This window comes from Typopeltis vanoorti, chromosome 2 (assembly GCF_054136105.1).
Source record: "Typopeltis vanoorti isolate ZY-2024b chromosome 2, IOZ_Tvanoo_1.0, whole genome shotgun sequence".
Lineage (NCBI taxonomy): Eukaryota > Metazoa > Arthropoda > Arachnida > Uropygi > Thelyphonidae > Typopeltis > Typopeltis vanoorti.
In genome coordinates this window covers 117,640,077-117,665,576 of record NC_143550.1, presented here as the reverse complement: position 1 = coordinate 117,665,576, position 25,500 = coordinate 117,640,077, and the positions used below count along the sequence as shown (strand labels likewise).

Here is a 25,500-nt window from a genome sequence, read left to right as displayed (position 1 = left end):
AACAGGTCCAATGTAATCCCGGAGTACTTTTGATAATTTTTCTACGATATAAATGAGTGAGAGGGAGGAGACAGGTATTCTTTTTTTCCCAGCTGTAGAAGAATTGGGTTATGATCAGATGACAACTCGTTCAATGATTTTAGGCTGTACTGAAGTTTAATATTTTGCAGAATATCTATATCCAGGATGTCAGCAGTGCCAAACGTGCTGAGATGAGTTGGTTCGGTGGGGCCTGCCACAAGAGCATAGTTTGATCCTATGTAGTTGGAAAGGGTGCAGCTATTCTTGCTGGTGGTTCTACATTTCCAGGCAGGGTACTTGGAGTTTAAGTCTCCGGCAATAATAATGGACTCTCTAACGCCTAAGATGGCATTTAGATCAGAGTGCAGTAGAGTTTTTAAGGGTGGGTTATAAGCTGAGTAGATTTTCAGTCTGCCAGCCCAGCTAGTGAATACTTTCATACCTGTGACCTCAAGGTTAGTGATTGGAAGGTTTTTACAGAATGGTGTTTGATATAATTTTTAATGAAAATGGCAGTGCCGCGCCTCTAAAGTTTAGACTGTCGGTTCTGTATAGGAGATATCCTATTATTTTGGGGCTGTCCGATGGTCTTAGATGTGTCTCGCTTATTAGAATAACATCTGGCTGATATCTATAAGTAAAGTCTTGGAGTTCTAAAATTTTGTTTTTGAGGCCATTTGCATTCCATGCAACGATCTGAAGAGAGGCTGGAATTAGTTTTTTTCTATTCATCTATAAGTGCTATGAGGATGGCCTGTGTTTTGCATAGGAATCTTTTAGTGGAGGTTGCTGAAGTTGACATGCTGAAATCCTGTAGCATGTTTGCTAGAGATGCAGTAATAACAGCGGTCAGGTTAGTAGGTGCTGTTTGCTGATTCTGTTCTGGTGTTGACATGTTTGAACGGGTCACATCTGCATAACTTCTTGTTTTCCTTTGGTATACTCTATTCTTGAAGGCCTCTGATTGTGGCCGCTGAGCCTCCGGCTGTGGTGCAGGGGGGCCCTCTGGTATTCATGTTCTAGAGGAGGAAGACTGTTTAGCTGTCTCCAACCGTCTGTACTTCGGGTGTTGAGTACATCCCTTATAATTGGCTGGATGAGGGCCACCTCACTTGGCACATTTAGCCGGGGTGGTTTTCGGCTTTGTATGAATATTGGTTGGGTGGCTATCCTCACATTTCAGACATTTAAACTCAGCTTTACACTGTTTCTGGGCGTGACCAAACTTTTGGTACCTGTGGCGTTGCCCAGAAAATGCCCTTTCCCAGAGTAGCTCTATTGTGATGATGAGCCCGCAGATTGATTTTAAGTTCTAAATATTTTTGTATATGTTGTGGATTTCTTCAAGAGCTAACGGCATAGGAGTCTTGTCAGATCTATATATTCTGCTGACCTTTATAGGAGGCAGATCCTGTAAGTTAAGATCAGCAGCTATCTCTTCTGGATCAATGTCTTCAGAGATGCCACGGATGATCACTTTTAAAATTTTTTCTGAACTGAGTGAAAGGTATGGTACTGAATACCGCTGACGTCAATTTTCCTTTGTTAATTTTCTATAATCTCTCACCGTGGCGGGTTGTATCTTGATACCCTCATCCACATTTTTGGCCTTTGTGTAATCAATTTGTAAACAGGACATAATAAATCTTAAAAGCTGACCATCGGTGTTTTTCTCTTAGTATGATCGGAGACACCTTTTCTTTAGGAGAAGCAGTGGAGTCCGAAACTGGACCGTCTTGTTCCATTTCTTTATCTTTGGGCTACGGTTGTTTTGCGCTTCTTGAGTGCGCGGACGTCTTCGAAATCTGAGGGAGTAGAGATTACCGAGTCTAACAGTTCCTCCATTTTATCGGCATCATCATCTGTGACGCTTGTGGGGGAAAACATATCGTAAAGTTTCACCTTTCCTGGCCAGTTGTTATTAAGTAACTCACCTAGTCTGATGAATTCACGATAGACTTCCTCAAATATCGTATCATCTATTTATTATTCCATGTCTGTCAATGTGAAGTGTCAGAAGTTTAAAAAAAAAAATAAAAAAAACCCCGCTTACCGTGTAGTTGTAGTTTGGTCGGTATTTTCGCTAAACTCTGATTTTTTAGGATAAAAGCACTCACATAAAATGGCGAGATCTTCGAAACTCATTTGCAATAAGTATCACGTACAAAACGAAAATCACAATTCATCTCGACTACCTCAATCTCAATTCCGACTACCAAATATCACATTCTTTACAACATTCTCAGCTATTGCTGTCACCCTCTGCTGCAAATTAACTGTAATTGATGCAAAAAAATGAAAGATATATTTCTAATTTTTATAAAATTCTAAAAGAATTTGAGACTTTTAAGAATTTTAATAAATTGTATAGTAAAAAATAATAATTACATTGTTGTTTTTACCTATATCTAAAATAAAATAAGTTTAGAAATAAGTCCGTAACTTTTTAAAACTTACTTAAATTGAAGAGCATTTCAAATATTTCACGTTGTTTATAGGATTTTTTTTTTACTTTAAGCTTAATTTAAATATTGATGGAGAATACTTAAGCAATCTACGATTCGCTGACAATATCATTCTACTACAACATAACCAAAAGAACTAGAACACGTGATTATTGAATTAACATATAAAATGAAAATACTCCAAAACGAATAGAAATAAATCAATAAATCGAAGATAAATTGAAATAGTGAATGCATACATATATTTAGGACAAGTCATTACAAACCATATAAACTTAATAATGAAATTTCAGCCATAATAACAGCAGGATGGAAAGTTTTTCATCATTATAGAGAGATGTTTAATTACAAAACTGCCTAAAAGGAAAGATCTGCAACTAGTGTGTGTGTGTGTGTGTGTACGTACTCTCAACAATGACCTATAGTAGTGAAACCTGATATTTCATATATCAGACTCCAGATTTCATTGCTTCATTAGATGGTCAGGGGGCACGCCAAGGGTATTTGCTGCCTGGGTTTTTATCGGCCGCAAACTTTTATCGGCCGCCCCTAATACTGCATTGTATAATCCAAATTAGATATTAGTTACATAAAATGCCGCCCTATCAATGTTGTCGCCCGGGTGCGGTACACCCCTTGCACCCTTGGGTTGGCGCGGCCCTGATGATGTTTCCATTCGCTGCTGAATTCCATTTCCCCTATATTGTTTAACAGTCAATATATATATAATTACAATAATTTGTCATTGTGTAAAACATTGTCGCGAATGTTTGAGACATTACTTTCGTCTACATCACTTTACTTCCTATCTGAAACTCCCCACTCTCTCTCTCTCCCTAATTCTCCATCACATGTTTAAGAACTATTGTTAGAGATATTCTGACAAACACATCACTATTTGCAAGCTATTCAAGTAAAACAAGGTAGTTTTTTTTTTACTTTATAAATTGGCATTATCGAGAATGATTCTGTTGTAAAAAATCATTAGACTATCGCAAACCTTTTAAAAGCAAACATAATAAAAGAACTATTAATTAATTTTTTTCTTTACACTTTTTCTAAGTCAGTACTCGTAAATCAATGTTCTTCCTAAAGTCGGTGGTTTTCAAACTTTTAAAAGTTTGTATGTATATATATATATTTTTTTCCATATATATATATATATATATATATATATATATATATATATATATATATATATATATATATATATATATATATATATATATATATATATATATATATATATATATATATATATATATATATTCTCTTTAAAAGTTTGATTTTGTTGTATTTTCTTCTTATCAGGAATTAGGTCTTTCTATGTTGCAAACAATTTTTCCTGGTCTAGTTTATCTCATTAAGAACAAGAAAAATATTCTGATTAATTTACGAATATTTACTTAACTATTAAAATTAAAAAAAATTTGGTTATAAATTTGACAGAACAATTAAAGTTACAGATGTTAACTTTTTATAAAAAGAATTGACTATATAAATTTAAAATAATTAACTTCATGAATTATAACGTATAGGACATAACGTACAAAAGTTTTATAATTCTTTCTAAGTTTAAATGAAGCGGAGTGATGATATGAGTTAATATTTTGCTTATGGAGATGAGCAAAATATAAAAAGTACACGCTTACTTAAACTTCTGGGGAGGGGCGGGATAATAAATAACACCTTAAAAGGTTTCATTTACAATCAGATTTATTAAAAGAAAGAATAAGAAACATTCATTATTGTTTAGCTAAGTTGCAAATCAAAACTGCAATTGAAATTTAAACTTTCGAAAATACAATCCTTTGTGTGAGAGTTACCTTCGATTTTATTTCTAAAATGCGACGAATTTAGCCCAGCAACGTGTATCTTCTTCGCCAGTTATATAATTGAACTTTTAGCTTCAAGGCGAATATTATTTTGTTACTTAGTTATAAAACAATAACGGATAGTTATTGTTCATTCTTTCATAATAGCTACATGTATATTTTAATGTTTCTGGTTCACCTCTGGCACGAAATACAAGTTATATATCCTACATGGAACACTTTCTACCGAACTGTTCAATGCATTCCAACCCATTCCGTAAATTATCCTTTGAACTAAGATCGAGTGGCTTTGCTCAGAAAACCCATCATCCACATTGTTTGTTTGCAGAATAAGTCTTTACATACTCAAATTTTTGAGAGGTCTTCCTTATAGAAGAACGTCGTCGCGGGTAGTATTGTGTTCGTTAAGATGTCACAGTATGATACCTCGGCCAACACATGAAAAAACTTTCACGTATTAACACAGCTAAGATCACTGTTTTATATCCTTTATCTTCCCTCGACCTCTTAAATGATTCTCACACAACTTTGGTGCAATTTTTCGTGTAACTTAGGTTAAATGCGTGAGCGAGCTTGGGTGTTTCTCATGAAATATGCAATAAGCTAGTTCTTGAACAACACGAATATAAATTAGTCTTGTATCTTCAGTTGTGTCTTCTAAAATCCATCTCACACTTAGAATTATTATGCAGCATAAATGCAAAAATCTATCTCCTAATACTTTACCAACAGGCAATGCACTTTACTTCCGCTACTAATTTAAATTTTTATTCTAGAAACAGAAGAATGGTTGAAATTCTTCACGATGTCTGCCACATCTCCGAAAATCATCACTCCAGGTCTTCATGGTATTATATAAGCCTGTCTGATCAAGTTGATGGCGTGCTACTGTATACCAAATGATTGCGGGTTCGAATCCCATCCTGGACGTGCATGAATGTTTGTGAATGTCTTTTGAGGAAATGAATTTCATTACTAGTCTGGGAATACCATGAAAACCTAGAGTGCCTTGAAAAATATTATGTTTGGTCTCTAGATTAGAATTACCAGATTATCCATAATATATATATATATATATATATATAAAACATCTAGAAGCACTCGAGTTAGATGGATTAAAAATTGGGCAGCTGCAAAAGGCTGCTTTGTTCAGCACAGCTTTCATTTTCAGAAAGTATTTCCACAACTCATAGGCCCTTGGGTAGGGCTCGAATTAGTGGAATATAACGGAATATAACCAGCCTTTTCGTAAGACTGAGGAAGCAAATCAAGCTTTGATGAATATTATATATATATATATATATATATATATATATATATATATATATATATATATATATATATATATATATATATATATATATTATTAATATTATTATTAATTCTAACGGCGGTCGATTAATGTTAAAGTTTAAGATGACACACATCCAATTCGAGACGATTCAAACATGTTCGAATAAAGGTTTCACATTTCCAAGTATTAGCATAATTAGTTTTGATTTAGCGTACTTTCAATATAAGCTAATTTTCAATTAACTTGTATTAAAAATTAGCTACACAATTTCTATTAATTGTGTAGCAAAGTATACATCAACATGAATTATTTTAGCAGCTGTTGCCTTATGTCTAAGTGACCTGAATCATTACATTTCATTTTGAAGAATACTTAACTTATAACGTTAATTTCCTTCTTCTCTTACATTCCTAAAGAAATAAAGGTTGTCATTTGGTTATTATTATTATTATTATTATTATTATTATTATTATTATTATTATTATTATTATTATTATTATTATTATTATTACAGATACGCTATAACAACGTATGCTTTCTGTGCACCCTACAAATTAAATAGAATAATGTCGCTACAGTACAAAATGACAAAACTCATCTTTTGGGAACAAAGAGAAAATCACGACCTTATAAACATTGCAATGGCAGAACACAAAATACTGACAGCAAAACATTTATGTCACTATGCAGCCTTGCTAAAACATTATTTCGATGCCAACTACAGGACAGTTAGAAATACATACCGTATAACAAGACCTCAGACTACTAATTATATCACATATAAATACAATAATCATTACGGAAAGGCCACGCGAAACTTCTACATCCCAGACATGATAAACAAATTACCTTTTGAATACAGAAACCTTACAAACTACAATAGCCTGAAAAGAGCTCTAAGGACATACTACGAACAAGAAACACGCACCCAAAATACTATACAAACTTAATGAAACACAATATATTCGCTCAGGCTTCCAGTTCAGCGACGCATCAGTACATTCCAATTTATTGTGTGTGGGGGGGGGAGCGCGTGTGTGTGCGTGCGTGCGTGAGCGTGTGTGTGCGCGCGCGCGAATTTCTCAATCATAGATTCCGTAGCATCGTAACACAGCAAAAAAAAAAAAAAAAAAATACATAATAACCAACTGGTGTCATCCTCAGATAAGCTTACATTTAAGCTTCGAGGATGAAAGGAAAAAAAAAATTAGTTCTCATCCAAGATGTATCATATGTAACCAAATGCATGTAATGTACGTATCACAAGAAAACCAATGCATGTATTATATGTAAACCAATGTACGTAATGTAAATATCACATGTAAACAAACGTAAGTAATGTATCATATGTAAACAAATGAATGTAATGTATATAATAATTGTAACAAATGTATGTAATGTATATAATAACTGTAACAAATGTATGCAATGTAAAAAAAAAAATATTTTAAAAGTAAATAATTTATTATTTTAAATAATAAATAATTGTGAAAATAAGGACACATAATATTCAGATTGCATATGTGTAAATACTGTTGTATAATCACACCTTTTCAAACTTGAAAAAAAAAATAGTAAACCACAACATGTAATATTATACAACTTATGTAACTCTGAACAATATAATTGTAAATTATTATTATGATTGTTATATAAAAAAACTGTTATCATCATTACTATTTAAATCTCATTATATGTAGCACAAAGTGCTGAACCTTGTAAAATAATATACTGAATAGATGATCATTGTACATATGTAATTATGTATGTACATTGTACATTGTACATATGTACATATTTGAAAGAACAATAAAAAAAAAATTATTATTATTGTTATCAGACACCTCAGGAGTAAATGACTTCTCAAGCGACGCTAAACGGCGTCAGCTGTCAAACTCCTCTTAAACTCGTTCACACTAGATGTTCTCACCACTTCAACAGTAAACGGTTCCGCACTCAATACTTTTCATAATCGCAAAACAAAATGAACTTTCATGGATGATTCCTTGTCTTCTCTCTCTCTCGCTCTCTCTCTCTCCACTTTTCATATAACGAAAAATTCCATCAATCGGCATCCTATGACATCTCTTCAGAAATTCATAGGACTCTACTATATCACTCCACTTTTTTTCATATTTACCATTGTTTTTAGCCACCTACTCTCAATCTCTTCTCTTAATTTTCAGTCGATACTCCAGATACCATCTTTGTAATTCTTCTTTGCACCATCTATTGTTATTATTATTATGTTATTATTATTTGACACCTCCAGGGAGTCCAAAGACTCATCGAGGGAAAATGTGCCAACAGCATCGAACGATTGGTCCCCTTCCAACTACTAACCGCCTCAAACTTACTTAACTGAGCCATTAGTAGCAGAGGATCTTTGCAGCATATTTTTCCACTGCAAGGCAAAGAAACTAAATTTGCTCACAGTAATTCAAGTGTCATCGTGTCAAGGTTTTCAAAGGGGGAAAAAAACTGATTTTCTTATCCTGATATATCAGTTTTCGTTTCAGAGTTGCAATTATTCTCTGAATCCTATTTGCAATTTTTGATATGAGACCTTTGAATTTTAATTTCATATTCACCATCACTCCAAGATCCCTAGCCTCGTCCGTTTCTCCAAGCATGATCCCACCAATATAGTGTTGCCACTGGAAATTTCATCACGTCAAAGTGCATAACTTTATACTTACTAACATTGAATTGATAATCATTATATTTCCCACAGGTCCAGCTTATTCAAGTCATTCTGTAAGTTCAGCAATATCAGCGGCATATCGGATTACGCTGCCTGTCTTTACATTGTAAGCAACAACAACAATCATCTCTGTCAGGTTCTTTCCAATATCATTAATGTATAGATTGAACAATAATGGTCCAAGGACTGATCCCTGTGGTACACTACTAGTCACCTTAAATCTAGTAGACTCTTAGCCTTTCTGATGCCTATATATCTTAGCCTTTATATCGCTTTCTGATGCCTATCCATTAGTCTCCCTAATCTAAGGCAGTGGTTTATTTTCAAGTCCTATATTCTCCAATTTATGCAACAGCCTTTCATGTGGTATCAAATGTACTTATTCCTTTCCTCCAACTCAGCTGTAGCATTCTTTTAAAATAAGAGCAAATTCCCCAGACATGACTTCTCTTTTAGTAATCCCATGCTGCATTTTTTGCAAAGTACACCTATTTAATACTTTAGAATTTCTCGGCTCCCTGTACACCCCTTGAGGGTGCATGGCAGAAATTCGATGATGATGATGATGATGAATTTCTCGGCTAATTTAATTATATTGAACAATATAATTATTATTTCTTATTTATTAGTCTACTTTTTAATTTGTTCTTTTTCTCTATTTTGGGATATTCTTGAAGAAAAGAGGAAATATCTCCTGGGAGAGACACTTCCTCTTTTCTTCTTTGAGTTCACCTAAAGTTTTTGATGATTATTTTGCTCACTTTCTTGTAATCATTTCGTTGATTTTTTGGATGATCATCCTAATGTTATGATAGAATTCTTAAATACAATTCTTGTCTTATCCTTCTTAATAATTATTGACTGATGGACATGTTCTAGCAATGTGGATGTGCTGTCGGCAAGCACAAGAAACACTGATTACACTCAGCCGAGTTATTCATGTATGTTGTTTATGAATTTTCAAGAACAACATATATTAATTAGTTCAAAACAAAAAAGGAATTTAAAAAAATACCCAATGACGTAGATTACATGTATTTAGATTAGCACTGTCCTCTGGTAGTAGTTGTCTCACTCTCTGCAAAGTGGATTTAATTATATACGTCCTTAAAGACGAACTCTGCCAACACGGTTCATATTGCTTCATTAGTAGTTAATGTGACAATAAATCGGTCCCTCAAAGTGATGTGTGGCTATAAACCATACGCTTCCAAAGTAGTAAGTATCGATCCTCTGCCTCTGAAGCCAATGGAATGGAATGGAACAGAGAGAAGGGTCAACAAAGATATGGGGAGGGGGGGGGTCAAACAGAAACTTAGAAAGTATAGTGAGAAGAATTTTAAAATTATTTTTTTTTAAATAATATGAGTGGTGATAGAATATACGATATCTTTGGGATATTACTAAAAAACTGAGTGTTATTTTCACTATTATTAGACGCTAAGATTAGGCATAAATCATTGATAATTGACTCTTCAACCACAACTCAAATTTTATTCACCAGTTATTCATTTACCATATGAGGAATCCTAAACCTTCTCTGAAGTGTTGGAATATTTTCGAAAATTCTGGAACTTTCTAGAATCGTCTGTAGGTGTTTACATAGACGTCTCCGATCAGGAAGCTTAATTGCTATCCACACTGAATGATTCACGGAAACGGAATACATTTACTGGAGGAGGGAGGGGTACGGAAGTAGTTACTTTAATCAAACAATAATTGGTCCATGATATATAAATTTATCAGCCAATGAAACAATTCAGAGGTTTGGAAAACTCTTATCAACGTTTGTTTCGATATTTTTTCTGTTTCATCATGCACCTTCTTAACCTAACCATACAATATTAACTTCGTAGTTTGTGTGTGTGTGTGTGTGTGTGTGTGTGTGTGTGTGTGTGTGTGTGTGTGTGTGTGTGTGTGTGTGTGTGTGTGTGTGTGTGTGTGTGTGTGTGTGTGTGTGTGTGTGTGTGCGTGCGTGCGCGCGCACACACACACAAACAAATTATAGTCACTTAATTTCCTCCATTTATCTGGATTACAGAGGAGAAAGTGACTTTGATAGGTGTTAAATACTAAATTTCATCCTACCTAGGACGGATTTTGACGAAATTTGGTTATTAGCGACTTGAATGAAATTTTTCGATGTCCTTAATTTTAATTTGCATAGGACACCTTTTAGAAACTAATTTATAAGATATAGGAGAACAAACCTCTAAAGTAAGAACGCATTTCAAAGATGGAACTGTTGTAATACCGATTATCTCATCATCCATCCATTCGCAAATAATGTCTTCATTCATCGTTTCAGAATTTGTTATAGCCAAGGGATGTCTATCTCTGTAGACTAGAAAGTAAAGTCATTAATTTTAATTAATGACTCAAGTATTATTAATATTAACGTAAAAGTTATTAACATAAAAGCAAGGATTATTCTCACTATTATTTAATACTATGATTAAGCATGAGGGCATTAAAAATCATATCCCTTCAAGCTGTCAGCCAGGATGACCGAATGGAAGACACCACTGCTTTGCTTTCAACTGTCTGTGGCTTCCAATCCTGCCGTCGAATGAATGTTGGTGAAAGTCCAGTTGGTAAATGATTCTCATCTCCTAGTATGCCACTGTTACCTTGTTTACCGGAGTACTAAAGTGGCATTGAACAGACCATGGTGAATCTATAAAGCATTTATTTCTAGTTCATCTAACTGATGGATTATGCTTGATTTATCATAGGTTTCCAGTCTTTTGTGGATGGGGGCCATCATAAAAAGTGTAATAACAATCATCCGCGTTATCATCAGTCTTTGTCAAAGTACCATAAGTTACTCGAGTGTCCTTTATCCTCCTAAATCATTTTTATTCTTCTAAATTCGAAACATTCAAGGTTTTGAAGAGCTGCTTCTTCTTTTTTGGACTTAGTACAGTATATGATATAGTTTTAATTTTTCATTTCCTTGTTGTTCTTCAAAAGCAGATATTAGAATTTGATGTGGAAGAATGGTTAGGAAATTCTAGAGGCGTGTAATGGGTTATATGCCTAGCATGTTTATATTATAATTAGTGTTTCAAGGAAAATAATTGCGTATAATATTATTTGAGAGTATATAGACTTCTCTATAAATTCAAAACCGATGAGAGAAAAATTTATTCCTAAATATCTCTTCATGAAGATAATTTATTATATTAAGTAATGTATTCTTGTTAAGTTGATTTTCCTATTAATAAATTATTCTTTTATGTCTGTTTGTATTAATAGTTCATTAATGAATATTAATTACACGAGACAAATACATTATTTGACTAGATAAGAACTGCGTGTCATCACTACATTTAATAATAATGGCGTTCTGATCATCATCATCATCATCATCATCATCACAGTTTGTTCTACAACTTTCTAAAACTGCAGATGAGTCTCTCTGAATGTTTCTGAAGAGAAATATTCAGAAGGAAACAAAAACAAAAATTTCTACCGATGGTGAGAAAATAAATAGTCATTGAATGGTAGGAAAAAAAATAGAATTTCTGATGAGATGAATCTAAGTTCTAGATGAGGTATGGAAATGATAGTTCGCGTCATAAGGAAAATCATTCCATGATATGTAATTTCTCTCTACAGTTCATTCGTCTGATCTAAATTGGATGTTTGTGAGATGATCCAGAACAATTTACTGGTATCCTTTCACCACCACTCCAGCTTACAGATGCTATCTTGACCTCACGAAGTGGTATTCCTATCAAAGGCCTTCATAAATGCACAATCAGTGCCGAAAAGCCCTTCGCAGAGGAAAATGAGACCTAAAAGTACCACGAAATATTAAATGGGACATTTTTAATCAACTGACTAAAAAGAGAGAGAGAGAGAGAGAGAGAGTAAGACAAAAAAAACTACCACATTTGTTTGAAATCAGCTAACAATCCCCAAGATTGCAACCCAATCTGAAAAGCCCTTATAAAAATTCTCCATCTCCTAGACAGGATTCCAACCTAGGTTCGACCAGCTTCCATAAAGCAGTGCGGTGGGTTCATATGAAAATTACCTCCTAGCTAAAAGGGTATGTCTATGTGGCTCGTTGGTCTAGGGGTATGATTCTCGCTTAGGGTGTGAGAGGTCCCGGGTTCAAATCCCGGACGAGCCCATGAGTTTTTTAATTTTTTTTTTATGATAGATTGTGTGGATGGATTGTCTCCCGAGATAGGTAACTTACCCATTTATCTTAATTATATTGTGTTTTATAGCATGATACTTTCAACAATTTTTCTAATACATTACTTTTTTTTTTCTTCAAGAAGCAGAATCAAGTTATCATCACAATTCCAGTGAAGCTCCCGATACACCTTACTCCACATTTCAAGTATGCGGAGTAAAATCAGAACCTCCATCGTCTCCCTTGACGCCAGCTCCTAGCCCTTCCATGGGCGGAAATACAAGTTCCATACCTTCTTGGAGACTAACTAATAGTCCTATTGGACCAGGATCAGGACCGGCACACAGACGTGGCAACCTTCAACTGTGGCAGTTCTTGGTGACTTTACTAGACGATCCTGCTAATTCAAATTTTATTGCGTGGACAGGAAGAGGAATGGAATTCAAACTAATAGAACCAGAAGAGGTAAGAGGTTGAATGGTTGCACATTTTGTACTAAAAAAAAAAAACTGACATTTAAACCTGTTTACTAACTCAACAGATTTTCAAAATAGTTCCTAATTTTGAAGTATCATTCTTTTATTAGTTCATTATAAGTGATGACAAGAACTCATTGGAGCCATGGGGAAAATGCATGTTATGTTTCTTTTTTTAAAACTGACTTACTGGCAACAAATTCTTTGCATAAAAAAAAATAATGATTTTACTTTTTCTTGCAATTCGCACTTTTTTCGTATTACGCATACAAAAAAAAAGTGTAGAATAAGTCAAGATTGCAATGAAAATTATTAACAATAATTTCGTTGCAATCTTGATTTATAATTTCGTAACGAAAACTAAAATATTAGATTAAAAGTGAGTTTAACAATGTGTGCAAATTTAAGGAAAATATAAACTGTAAACGTCCAGATAAGTTATTAGTAACTATTACTTTTTTTATTTCAGAAAATAAATACGTTTGATTTTCTAGGTGGCAAGACGATGGGGATTACAAAAGAACAGGCCAGCCATGAATTATGACAAACTAAGTCGATCCCTTCGTTATTATTATGAAAAGGGTATCATGCAAAAAGTTGCAGGTTTGTATTTGGTTCTTATTTTATTGATGCTAACAAAAGCTAAACTTGTGTTCTTTATAAACAAATTTTACCCTTAAACAAAGGAAAAAAAAAAGTTCTTTATAATTATGCTAAGGCTAAATGCTCTTTCTAATGTTGTTGACAAAGGTTAAAATATTTGCGATTGATAAACTGTAGATGTATAATAATAGTGTACTATCTTCTTCACTGTTTACAAGTTTATAATGCATATTTTTTTAATTCGTTTGTCATTTTAGATTTATCCTACAAAAGGAGAAAAATATAATGCACTTGTTTGGCTTTCAGGGGAACGATATGTCTACAGATTCGTATCCGACCCAGATGTTTTATTCACCTTAACCTTCAAGGAACAACACAAATCCCTGGCAGAGTTTGACAGTTCATCTAATTATGGAGGTTTCCATTCGAACACAAATTTACCGCCACCACCACCACCACCACGGCCGGTAGATGTCTCGATTCATCAACGCGACGAACAGACGCGAGACTATGAACTATCAGCACCCTGTATAACCAAAAACTATCAGCCATTGTCCTGTCTTCAAGATCTTACGTCTCGTTCGCATGGATGTATGAAAGAAATAAACAGTCGACTTTCTGTGGAAAGTTATGTCTTTTGACGTCAAACATGATTGACAGTGGCGACCTCGGACTTGTTGATTAAGGCTTCCACTGCATTGTGTCTTTCGTCAGCAAAGTTACTGAAGTGGATAGAAGAAATCTTTGATTCATTTATATAAATTCTCGAGATTTCTTTATAGATCAAGTAAGACGTGTTCTTCCCTTGCTCCTCATCAGAAAAGCAGCCAAAACTAATACTGAGAAGTGAGAATCAACTGATAATGTGACTTTCAACATCCCACCATCAAAGGATATGAAATACTGTAGTAATAATACGTTATCCTAATTCAACCCACTTCAGTTAATAAAGGAAAGAGATATTTGTAAAAATATATATATAATAAAAGTCAAGTATTTAAATTAGAAGAGTTTTGTTTCTTTACTGTTGACAAAATCTATTTAACAAAGGACATTATTTTGAATAAAACGTGTAATCCATAAAAAATATTACTAGAAAACTCGTGACTATTTTTGACTTTCAGCTAGACCTTTGAAAATTTTGGTTGGATCCAGCAGCTCACGTCTCCCTCGCAACCTGTATTGCAAGACTTCGTAGAATAGTAGTTATGGTTCTGAAACATGATTGATTATTATTATCATCATTATTATTAAAATCAGTTTTATTGACAAATACACTGGTGTCCAAAACCTAAGGACGAAACTATTTCTGAAGATTACAACCGCAAATTCAGACGAATCAGCTTGTGGCAGTTTGTATAACTGACGATTTCGAATAGAAAGCGGTTTACACATCCAAATTTTCGAATCGCACGCAAAGGGTTACGTGGTAACACACAAACAGGATAAGGGGCAAAAGGCTGCACTAAGCGAATTCTGTTTGAAGGAAGCTCTTTTCGTCAAGGAATAAAGATGCAACTTGGATGTTTTGTAATGTCTCAAAGACATCGTCTAGACGATTTCAAGCGAGGAAGAATTATTGGAAAGCTTGAACGTGATTGATGCACGATAGTAGGTGAGCTTGTAAGTCGGCTCCATTCAAGCACAGTTATGTGGATATCTCGACAAATTGTAGCAAATCGTCTACGGTAAGCTAGCCTATACGCTCGAAGACATGTTGTCTGTGTGCCTTTATCCACAGCTCATCGTAGAGCATGTTTTCAGTGGTGTTGTATCTATAAAAATTGGAGAAGACAAAAATGGGCCAATGTATTATTTACAGCTGAGAGTCGTTTTAGTCTTTCCTCCGATTCTAGACGATACTTGATCTGGTGTGAAAGTGGCACTGCTTATTATTGCGAGAATGTTCTTGAAAGTGATAGATACAACGGTGCTGGGGTCAAGGTGTGGGGAGGCATTATGCTTAATGGACGCACTGAGCTAAAGTGCTGGAAAATGAAACTTTGATGGTGAACGATATTGCAACGAAGTTCTTCAACGTCATGTTCGATTGTTCCGTGGTGTAGGCGAAGAATTCGTTTTTATGGATGCCAATGTCATACATCGTACACGAGCAGTGGAGATAAATAAAATTTGAAAGAAAGAAAAAGAGTATGATCCTCATTTTTCAGTTTAGTTTGCAAGGCTTTCAATACCGTTTTGAGAATATCTTCTAACGCTTGTTTTGTCCCCCCCCCCCCTGAGGTAACAGAAAAGGGAGCACTCTTTTAGTCCTAACTTTTTTTGGAAATCAGTAGTTGACTGAATCCACCCTTCACCATTGTGGCATTCTTATTAAATGAATTTCTGTCAATGCGAGAGAGAGAGTATGGCAAGAATATGATATATATTCTTGTCATACTCTGCCGCCAGTCGTACTAGTTGTAATCCTAATCAATATTATTTGTATGAATATCGTACAGGTTAGGATATTCACGTTAAAACATGAAATTTTCAATGTATGGTACGATGAGAGAGGACAGGCGGTTAATGCTGGAAGTTGTGTGAGTGTGTAGTTAACAAAAGCGTGGGCGTCAGATTTTTTTAATTTTTGTGTTGCTAGGAGAGTTTTGAATGAGCTGCCAGAGGCGGTGAACACATATATTTAAATTTAAAAAATTACTCAATTACTAACTCGCAGTTTAAGTTCAGTAAAGCAGAATCTTCGATATTGAATATTGCTAAATTTTTGAAGTATCTTGTTTTTCTCTTTCTATGGTATTACAAAAATAAGAAAATAAAAAAAAAACTGCATAAAAATGTTCTATATCATCTGCATACAGGTTACTTAATTTATCAATAGACTCCGTTTTCTTACGTCTTGTTTAATCCTTTAATAAATAATACACTAAATAAATCTGAAATTGATTTTCACTTTTTCCCTTTTGCTTTTCTAGCATTACAAGCGTATTCAAGTCCTACTAACCTACCGCACATTTCTTAAACAGTTCAGTTTTATTTGTTTTCTTACTTTCTAATACCAAATCTGGTTGCTCATCTTAAGACTCATCAAAGGAAATTTCTTCTCTTTATGTTTTGTTCATGTGTCTTCATTTAGTTTAATTATGACATCTGTTAAGAAGAAAGCTTCATTTTCGATTACATAAAATCCTTAGTATTGCACTTAATTCTTCAATTTCGAGGTTTATTTGTACTTTTTTTCTTTTCACTTAGGTCACTTATTGCACAGCATTCAACTATTTTAAAACTTTTCTTCGCTTCCCTTTTTTAGCTTTTTGCATTCTTTATCCCTCGATTTGTAACAGAGATTGATGATAAATTGCAAATCAACACCATAATTTAACTACTTTCACAATGTATAATTTATATTATACCACTATCACCACCACCAATACTAAAACGTAGCTAATCTGTATTGTAAAAAAAAAATATGCTAACACCTTTTATTCCCTCACAGGGAGAAGGTGAGGCAGGCCATTTTATCCCTAACTTTAGGAGACTGGGGGGGGGGGGGGAGAAATAAATATCCACTGGTAGCCAATAAGATAAGAGATAAGCTGCCTGTCTCAGACTTCCTTTTATCAAAAAAATTAATTAAAAATAAATCAATAAAATAACAATGACACAAAAGTAATGACAGGAACTGTATTCTAAACAATATCTCTTCATGGACTAGCATACACTTCTACCTTTTCCCAGTGCAAACAAGTTTCGGCCATAGCCTCCTCAGACTCTAAAGAACATTTTCTCCTTTTTTGATAGAAACAGTACTGCTATTTCTAGCAGAAAAGGAGAAAATGTTTTTGTAGGTTAAGGGATCTAATAATCTAAGAACTGTATTATGGAGAAAAAGTACTTTTTTAAGTAAATTTTAGACCTTTCATGAGCATAATAGTAGTCTCGTATTGGCAATGAAAAATACAGACATCTAATGATATTCACAAACATCCATTTCCAGTTGGATTCAAAGCCATGGCATGTTAGTTTGTTAGCCTCATCAAAGACTCATTCTGAAAGTAGCCAAAGCAGAAAACTTGTGCATCCTCTACAAATGATGGTCATGCTTTCTGGTCCTTTTCCAAAACAAATTAGTTAAATGTATTGATCAGACAGCACAGCAACCTTATCTATCTTTAGATAAAGTTGCCTTGAGCATATGAGCAACTTGTTCACTCAGAGGAAAAGTTCTAAGCATCAATCAGATGGCTGCAAGGGTGCTTTGGAACAACTTCAAAAGTGCTTGCATTTCCCACCCCAAAACTTTATCCATCACATCCAAAAGGCAACTGAACATTTCCTCAGCACTGTGCAAGTCACTCGAAATAAGAGAACCAGAGCCTAGTTTTCCTTAAAAACAAATCAAATCATTCAGGATCCTCTTTCTTCTCAAAACACTTTAGGCAAAGCTGAGCTATGTTAGATATTTAACTGCATAATTGTTCATTTTCAAAAATTTAAACAAGACACGTATGACATAACTGATGAATCAACAACGAGAATGTGTCAATCCCATGTGTAAAACACACAGTAGCAAGGTTCAAACTGCTCTAAAATCCTAATAATATTTTTATATTGTTTAAGAAAAAATATAATAAAAAATACAGTATAAAAATTAATTAGGATGAGCTGTGTAAAACACAACAAAAAAACAAAACAATTTCCCCTAAGGGAGAGGATAACTTATGCCGATCACATCTATTCAGACTGGGGTAAAGTTCAAGGTTTCACAGATTTCCTTATATAATCACTAAATCAGAAAACTTTTATGTAAGACTTTTCTTTTTCCCAAAAAAGTATGTTTGGAGGAGGTGACGTTTGGAATGACCAATTATTCCAGCTTGTGGACTTTAATAGTCGATGTTCCCTAAATTTACACATAGCTAGTTTGGCTAAAGTATGATAGACAAGAGAGAGAGTATGCCTAAGAGGAACATTTATCCTTTGCATAGCTTAAAAAGGAGGAAAGTTCGTTAATTAGGTAAAAAAGCCACTCTGAAACCAATGGGTTTAAGTAATTTGGATATACCTATGAAATAAAGGATGGCAATATGATTGATAATCTCTTAAAAAAATTCACAATAATTAATGATCTTGTTGACAAAAGACTCAAAGATATTGGACAAGAAGGTCGTTTGATAAAACATATTTCTAGTGTTAGTAATGAGTGAGCTAGACCTGGCTGATAGAGGAAGATATCCTTAGATAAACAGAGTGTGATGGGTTCAGTGTATTCAGAGAGGATAGACAAGACAGGAAAGTCATGGGAATACTGCTAATGATTACAGAAGAATTAAATCCAACCAGGATAAGATCTCCAATGGTATGAGTAATACTTGCAAAGAGTTCAAGGCTGTTTGGAGATAGAGGTTATTCTGTTTACCTATGATGATGATCAGCCTGTTTATCTACCCATACAGGGTGAAGGCCTCTCCCATTGCAGGAGGTTGTTTCTACTTCTCCCATGGTGACCCAGTCCATCTTAGGAGAGTGTTTATATACTTGGATGAATGAATATATGAAGGTGGAAGACGATCACAAGCATCCATGCCTAGGCAGGATTCATCATCATCATCATCATCATCATCATCAAATTCCTGCCATGTACCCTCAAGGGGTGTACAGGATATGACAGTACTACATGAAAAAATTACATCATTACTAACTTCCTATCTACAATTTTCCTCCAAATCAGTCTGTTACTTGTCAAGACTCCAACATTATCAGATCTTATATTTCTATTGTCTAAGGCACTTTGTACCGTATCAATCCACCTATATCTTGGTCTTCCTCTGGGTCGTTTTCCTGCCAACCTGGCAGAGAACACTTGTTTTGCTAATCTTTCCTCTCCCATTCTATTTAAGTGACCATACCATCTGAGATTAGCTCTGCTAACGCATTCCTGGATGCTGACAATGTCAAGTTCTTTCCTAATATCCTCATTTTTAATATGATATTGCCATTGATGCCATCTGTTCACGCCTCTAATCTTTCTCAGGACTCTCATATCTGCGGTCTCTAGTCTTTGGTCAAGTGTTTTACTTCTGACCCAGCTCTCAGATCCATAAGTTAAAATTGGTTTGATCACAGTCTTGTATACAGCTAATTTAGTGTTCCGACTAATTTCTTTCTTATTCCATATGAATTTATTCAATTGACTTCCCACGATACCAGCTTTGCTGATTCTGTTGTCTATTTCTATATTTAGTTTACCATCTTCAGTAAAAATTGTGCCTAAGTAGCTGAAATGTTTTACTTGTTCCACAGGTTCTCCATTCACAACACAATTGACATTTTCAATGATTCTGCCTATTTTCATTGTCTTTGTCTTTTTATTGCTGACCTTCATACCATATCTATTACAACAGCTATTCAATTTAGTCAGAGAATCTTGCAGACTTGTAGCGGATTTATTTAGAAGTATAACATCATCCGCATAAAGCAAAGAGCTGACATTAACATCTCCAATTTTGATATCAGGTTTAATACCACATTCCTTCATAATGTGATCCATATAGATAATGAATAACAGAGGGGATAATGTACATCCTTGTCTCACACCAGATTTAACATTAAACCATCTTCCTGTACTACCTTCAATTCTAACTGCTGACTCACAACTCAAATAAAGACTAAGTATTGCTTGATATAATGCCCCATTGACACCATATAACTGCAGCGTATTGAATAGCTTCTCTCTTGGCACCTTGTCATATGCCTTTTCCAAATCGACAAAACTTAAATACAGATCTTTGTTATATTCCCATGCTTTCTCGACTATTTGTCGTAAAGTGAAGATCTGATCCTGACAGCCTCTATTTGGCCTGAATCCAGCTTGTTCTTCACCAAGCTTTTCTTCCACAATTCTTCTCAACCGTTTCTCAAGTATACTTGCATAGATCTTGCCAGGAACACTCAGTAGGGAAATACCTCTGTAATTCTCACATTCAGTTTTATTTCCCTTTTTATATATGGGTACTATGAGAGCTCTACTCCAATCATCGGGAATTCGTCCCTCTGTCCAGGCTTTCTGAACTATGCAGTGCAGCCACTGTAAGACTCTTATACCACCATACTTCAGCATTTCTGGTCGAATATCATCTACTCCTGCTGCCTTTCCACATTTCAAGCCTTTGATGGCTTTTTCTACTTCAAGTATGGATATGTATTCCTGACTGCATGCCTGGTCAGTGTTTTTTATCACTGTGCTGTCATCACTGCTTGTTTCATTTAGCAGTTTTTCAAAGTAATTACTCCATACTTCAAGGATATCTTTTTCTCCGGTTTTCATTTCACCTTTATCATCTCTAATTCCTTTTACAGCACTCTTTCCTCCATTCCTAAGCTTCTTCAACAACCTCCAGAATATTTTGCCACCTTCTTGATATTTATTTTCTATATTCTTGCCAAAGTCCTCCCATGACTTTTGTTTAGCTAGTTTTACACACTGTTTAGCTTTCTTACATTTGTCTCTGTATTCTGTAAGAGTAAAAGCTGACTTATTTGCCAGGAACTTTTGATATGCTTTCTTCTTTTCCTTCACTGCCTCTTTAACTTCCTGTGTCCACCAGTGAGTTCTGATTTTTTTATCTTTGCACACAACCTCACCACATGCCTTTCTGGCAGAATCAATCAATGTTTCCTTCAGAGTTTGCCACTGAATCTCCAAGGTTTGATTCCTGTTCTCAAACTCTTTCATTTTCTTTTCAATAATATTTCTGTATTTTAGTCTACAGTTTACATCTGAGAGCTGCTCAACTTTTATTCGCTTTAAAACTTTCTTACATGTTATTCTTTTCAATATGAAATTCAATTTTATCCTGCTCAAGACTAAATAGTGATCACTTCCAATTTCAAATCCTCTGTACACTTTGGTGTCCTGCACCAGGGAGAAAACATCACTATCAACAATAACATAGTCAATGAGACTTTTCTTATTCCTAGCCTCTTCTCTCCATGTGAATTTGTGCACATTTTTATGTTGGAACATGGTGTTAGTAATAACCAGTCCATGTCCTGAGCAGAAATCCAACAGATATTTGCCATTATTATTAGCTTTCCTCTTTTCTCCAAATTTTCCCAAAATATTTTTGTATGTCTCACAATCATTTCCTACTCTACTATTTAGATCCCCAACAAGGACCAACTTTTCATTTTTCATTGTGTCAGTTGCTTTTTCTAAAGCCTCAAAAAATTCCTCCACTTCTACCTTAGTAGAACCTTCTGTGGGACCATAGGCACAAATAAGTCTCATTGTCCAGTTCCCCATTCTCATATTTGCCCAGATTACTCTACTTGAGACTGACTGCCATTCAAGAAGATTAGCCTCGTATTTTGTGTTGAATACTATGGCTACTCCTTTTCCTTGATTGTTATTGCCTGAATATAACATTTTGTATTTATTGCTCAGAAAGATCTCACCAGTTTTGGTCTTTTTTGTTTCAGTCACCCCTAATATGTCGATCTGGTACTTATCTAATTCCTCAGCTAGCTCCATTTCTTTGCCATTCAGGCTTCTTACATTGATAGTACCGATCTTTAACTCTGGTGATGTTGAGTTGGGGTTTGTTTTCAGATTTGTTCCAGTAGCTGACTTTTCGCTGTTCGCCCTGGTTCCCTGGCGAAAACAACGGGGGCCTTGTATAACCGGGCGACGCCCCAGCCGGCATGAAATTTTGTCATGTTGTACCATCATTTTTTATTTTGGTTTAACCAATAAGAATACAATTTGGTCGGCTAAATCCCAAATTGCCAGCCCATCCTCGTTCGTTCAGTATCCAAGTAGATACCCAACAGGGTGCACCACGAGAAGGTGAGGATTGGACATTAGGTCAGAAGCCCTGGTCGGTTCTCCGCATTCCTTTAAAGGCTATGTGGAAGTCTCCTCTCAGTTATACAGCTTTGACCCTTAAGCACCCCACATTCAAACCCACATTCTCTTGGCTGGAGAATGGATACACTAACCACTCGGCCAACCAGGCCAGCCTGTTAACCTATATCTCACACCAAACAGTCTGGTCTGTAGCACCTTGCTATGCTGCAGCAGTCAAGGAGCATCAGGCATCTGAAGAAGCTGTGATCTTCATAGGCAGAAAAATCTTTCAAAACAAGGACTCTCATTTAGGTGATTTCAACTGTGGAGATATAGACTAGAGGTAGGAGGAAATACAGGAGATAAGGGCAAGAGAATTTATACAATTACTGGGGAATAACTACCTTAAGCAGCACATAATGAAAGGGCCTTGCAGTAAAACATTGGATCTAGTAAGAGAATTTGTCTACAAATGAGGTAAATGTTATGCCTCAACTGGTGATAGTTATGAAATTTTGATTTGGAAGTGACAATGCGTATGAGAGCTTTGACTAAGGTAGAAATATAATGTAGATAATATGGATGATTATAATAAACTCTGAAGACAGTTCTCTGGCATGAGAAACTGCATGATAGAAGAATCAACAGTGTGGAAGACGTCAAACAGTATCTGAAGTAAAATAAATTGCACAGCAGTTAAACAAATAAATAACATTTTAAAGCAAGTTCTGCATAAAAAAGAGAATGCTGTGGATCTGATATTGTGAGAAGAGTGATGATGAGGCTAAAAACAGGCTAGAGAGGGACAGCCATATTGAGAAAAACAAAATGTTGGATTATGAAAAGAAACTGCCTGAACAAGGCTTAGGAAAATCTGAGTGAATTTTATCACATGATCATTCCCTTTTAGCAAGTAAAAGGGAATGACCATTAAAGAATAATTTGGTGAATGCAGATAGTAGGAAAGTATAAGATGCACTAGAAATGGCTGATTAAATGTTCACTCTGGCAGACTCATTATGACTCATCATGCCAATGGACTACTGGACAAAAGAACATGGACAGACAAATTAGAGATTTGATTTGAATACAGAAGGTGGACTGGATGGAATATTGGTACAGGTGCTAAAGGCATATGCGACAAAAAGATAACGATGTCCATGATCAGGTTGTTCAACATTGGTCTCAGCACAAGCATGATTCCAAATGAATGAAAAGAGAGAAAGGACAGATGCAGATAATATACCAATCAGTTTCTCTGTGTGTTTTCATGAAAGTACTGGGAAGGCTAGTAAAAAAATTACATCTAATGATGGGTAGACAGCACTGGGATCTTGTAGAGGGACAAAACACTTTGGTTAAAACAAGGTCTTGTTTTACAATCTGTTCACATTCTATAATAGATGACAGCAGAGTGAGATAATGGGAAATAATACTATTATACTTCTTGATTTTTTCAAGGATCTAATACGATTCCCAAATAAACTTGTGACAGGGATAGAAGAATGGTAGACTAACAGGCATCAAAAAGTGGTGTACAATGGTGTTGAGTCTAAGAAAAGGAGAGTGACCATGGTCACTCTCCTTCCCTTAGATTCACTATGGTGTACCACAGGATTCTGCACTTGGATCATTGTTGTTCAAATTGTTGAATATTAATGGCATTTGGAATGGTCAATGGTCCAGAAGGGATATCCAGCATTTGCTGATGTTAAGTTGGAGAAGGTCATAAGGAACACAGATGATACAAAATCCTTGCAAGATGACTTGAACAGACTGGTTATATAGGAACTGATATTATATGACAATGAATGTCAGTTCAAATGTTGCAAAGCATAACGGTATGCATGTTGGAGGGGAGGATATTATAGGCAGAGTAATATGTTAATGGGAATTTGCTGCAAGTAGACAATGAAGCTAGACACATGGAGGTTATAGTGGATAGAGAATTATTGCTAAGGTGGTTAAAGTCATTTATCAGATAACTGCACTGTTCAGAGAATGCTAACCTACAAGGAAAAGGAGGTTATTTCATGTTACAACATTTCAATAAGATCATTCTGGACCAGTGTATACAGATATGGTGACCATAGTTCTAAGGAGATGGGGAGGAGACAGTTGAAAAGATCCAGAGGTGAATAACCAAGATGATTGTGCATATGCAGACAGATTGAGGATCTTCAAAGTTTGAGGGACATCGGAGGAGGAGAGGATAGGAGAAAAAGATTAGTGAAAGAAACATGCAAGTTAGTATGGAGATCTTATTGTATATATAGATGAAGTGGCATTACTGTATGTACGTGATAGATGATTCTGGACATTTCAATAAGTCCAGAATTGCTGAAGAAACCTGAATAATAGTAATGATGCTGCTGGTGGTGATGATGATGATGATAATATCTTAATAGGAACCTGCCTTATGTTGTGATTAGCTAAATTCAGATCAAAGTTCTCTCCAGGCTGTGCACTTGCCCATTCACGTGCATGAGACTCAGTCTCCCACTCAATGTTAAAGATACTTTAATGAAGTGCCTTTATTATCACAGTATTAACACATCAGTAGAGTAGTGTGAGATTTTTAAAAGTTTCACATCTGACAGTGCCAAGATGTCAAAGAGTACAGTACAACATGTATATTTTATGTACAATTATATTTTCAGTTGAACAAAAATAAGCAACTTCTCTTTTTTTTTTTAAATATAATTTTGGGAAGGTTTTCGGTGTAAAGCGTGTTATGTACTTTTTTCAAAAATCATTTCTCCCCACCCAGGCCAACCCATTTGCTGCTCAGAATACATCATGATTTGAACATCTGCTTTCCTAGAGGTAATGTTGACGCAGATAGTCCAACTCATAGCACTATATTACCACACAAGCACTCTAGCTGATTCATTATTTATTTTTTTATCATCAGGGTCTCAAAATAAACATGACTCACAGATTCGGAATTATACACACTACATGCAATGAATAGGTGTACTGATGCATTGCAGGTTAAACAAGAAGAAGAAAGAAGTTAATATTTTATGCAGTTGTAGTGTCATAAAATATGAAATTACATGTGTGGTCTCATGCCAGTTTACCTGTGCAGTGAAAAATAGGACTTTCTTGAAGCCAGTTACCAAGCTTCAAATGGATTTGAA

The 25,500-nt window shown here is 35.0% G+C and overlaps 1 non-coding gene across 1 annotated transcript; it reads left to right on the top strand.

Moving 5' to 3' along the window:
• The first annotated feature begins 12,388 nt into the window (after positions 1-12,388).
• Positions 12,389-12,460, top strand: TRNAP-AGG (transfer RNA proline (anticodon AGG)). Its single transcript has one exon. It is a non-coding gene; the product is annotated as a tRNA-Pro (tRNA).
• The last annotated feature ends 13,040 nt before the right edge of the window (positions 12,461-25,500 follow it).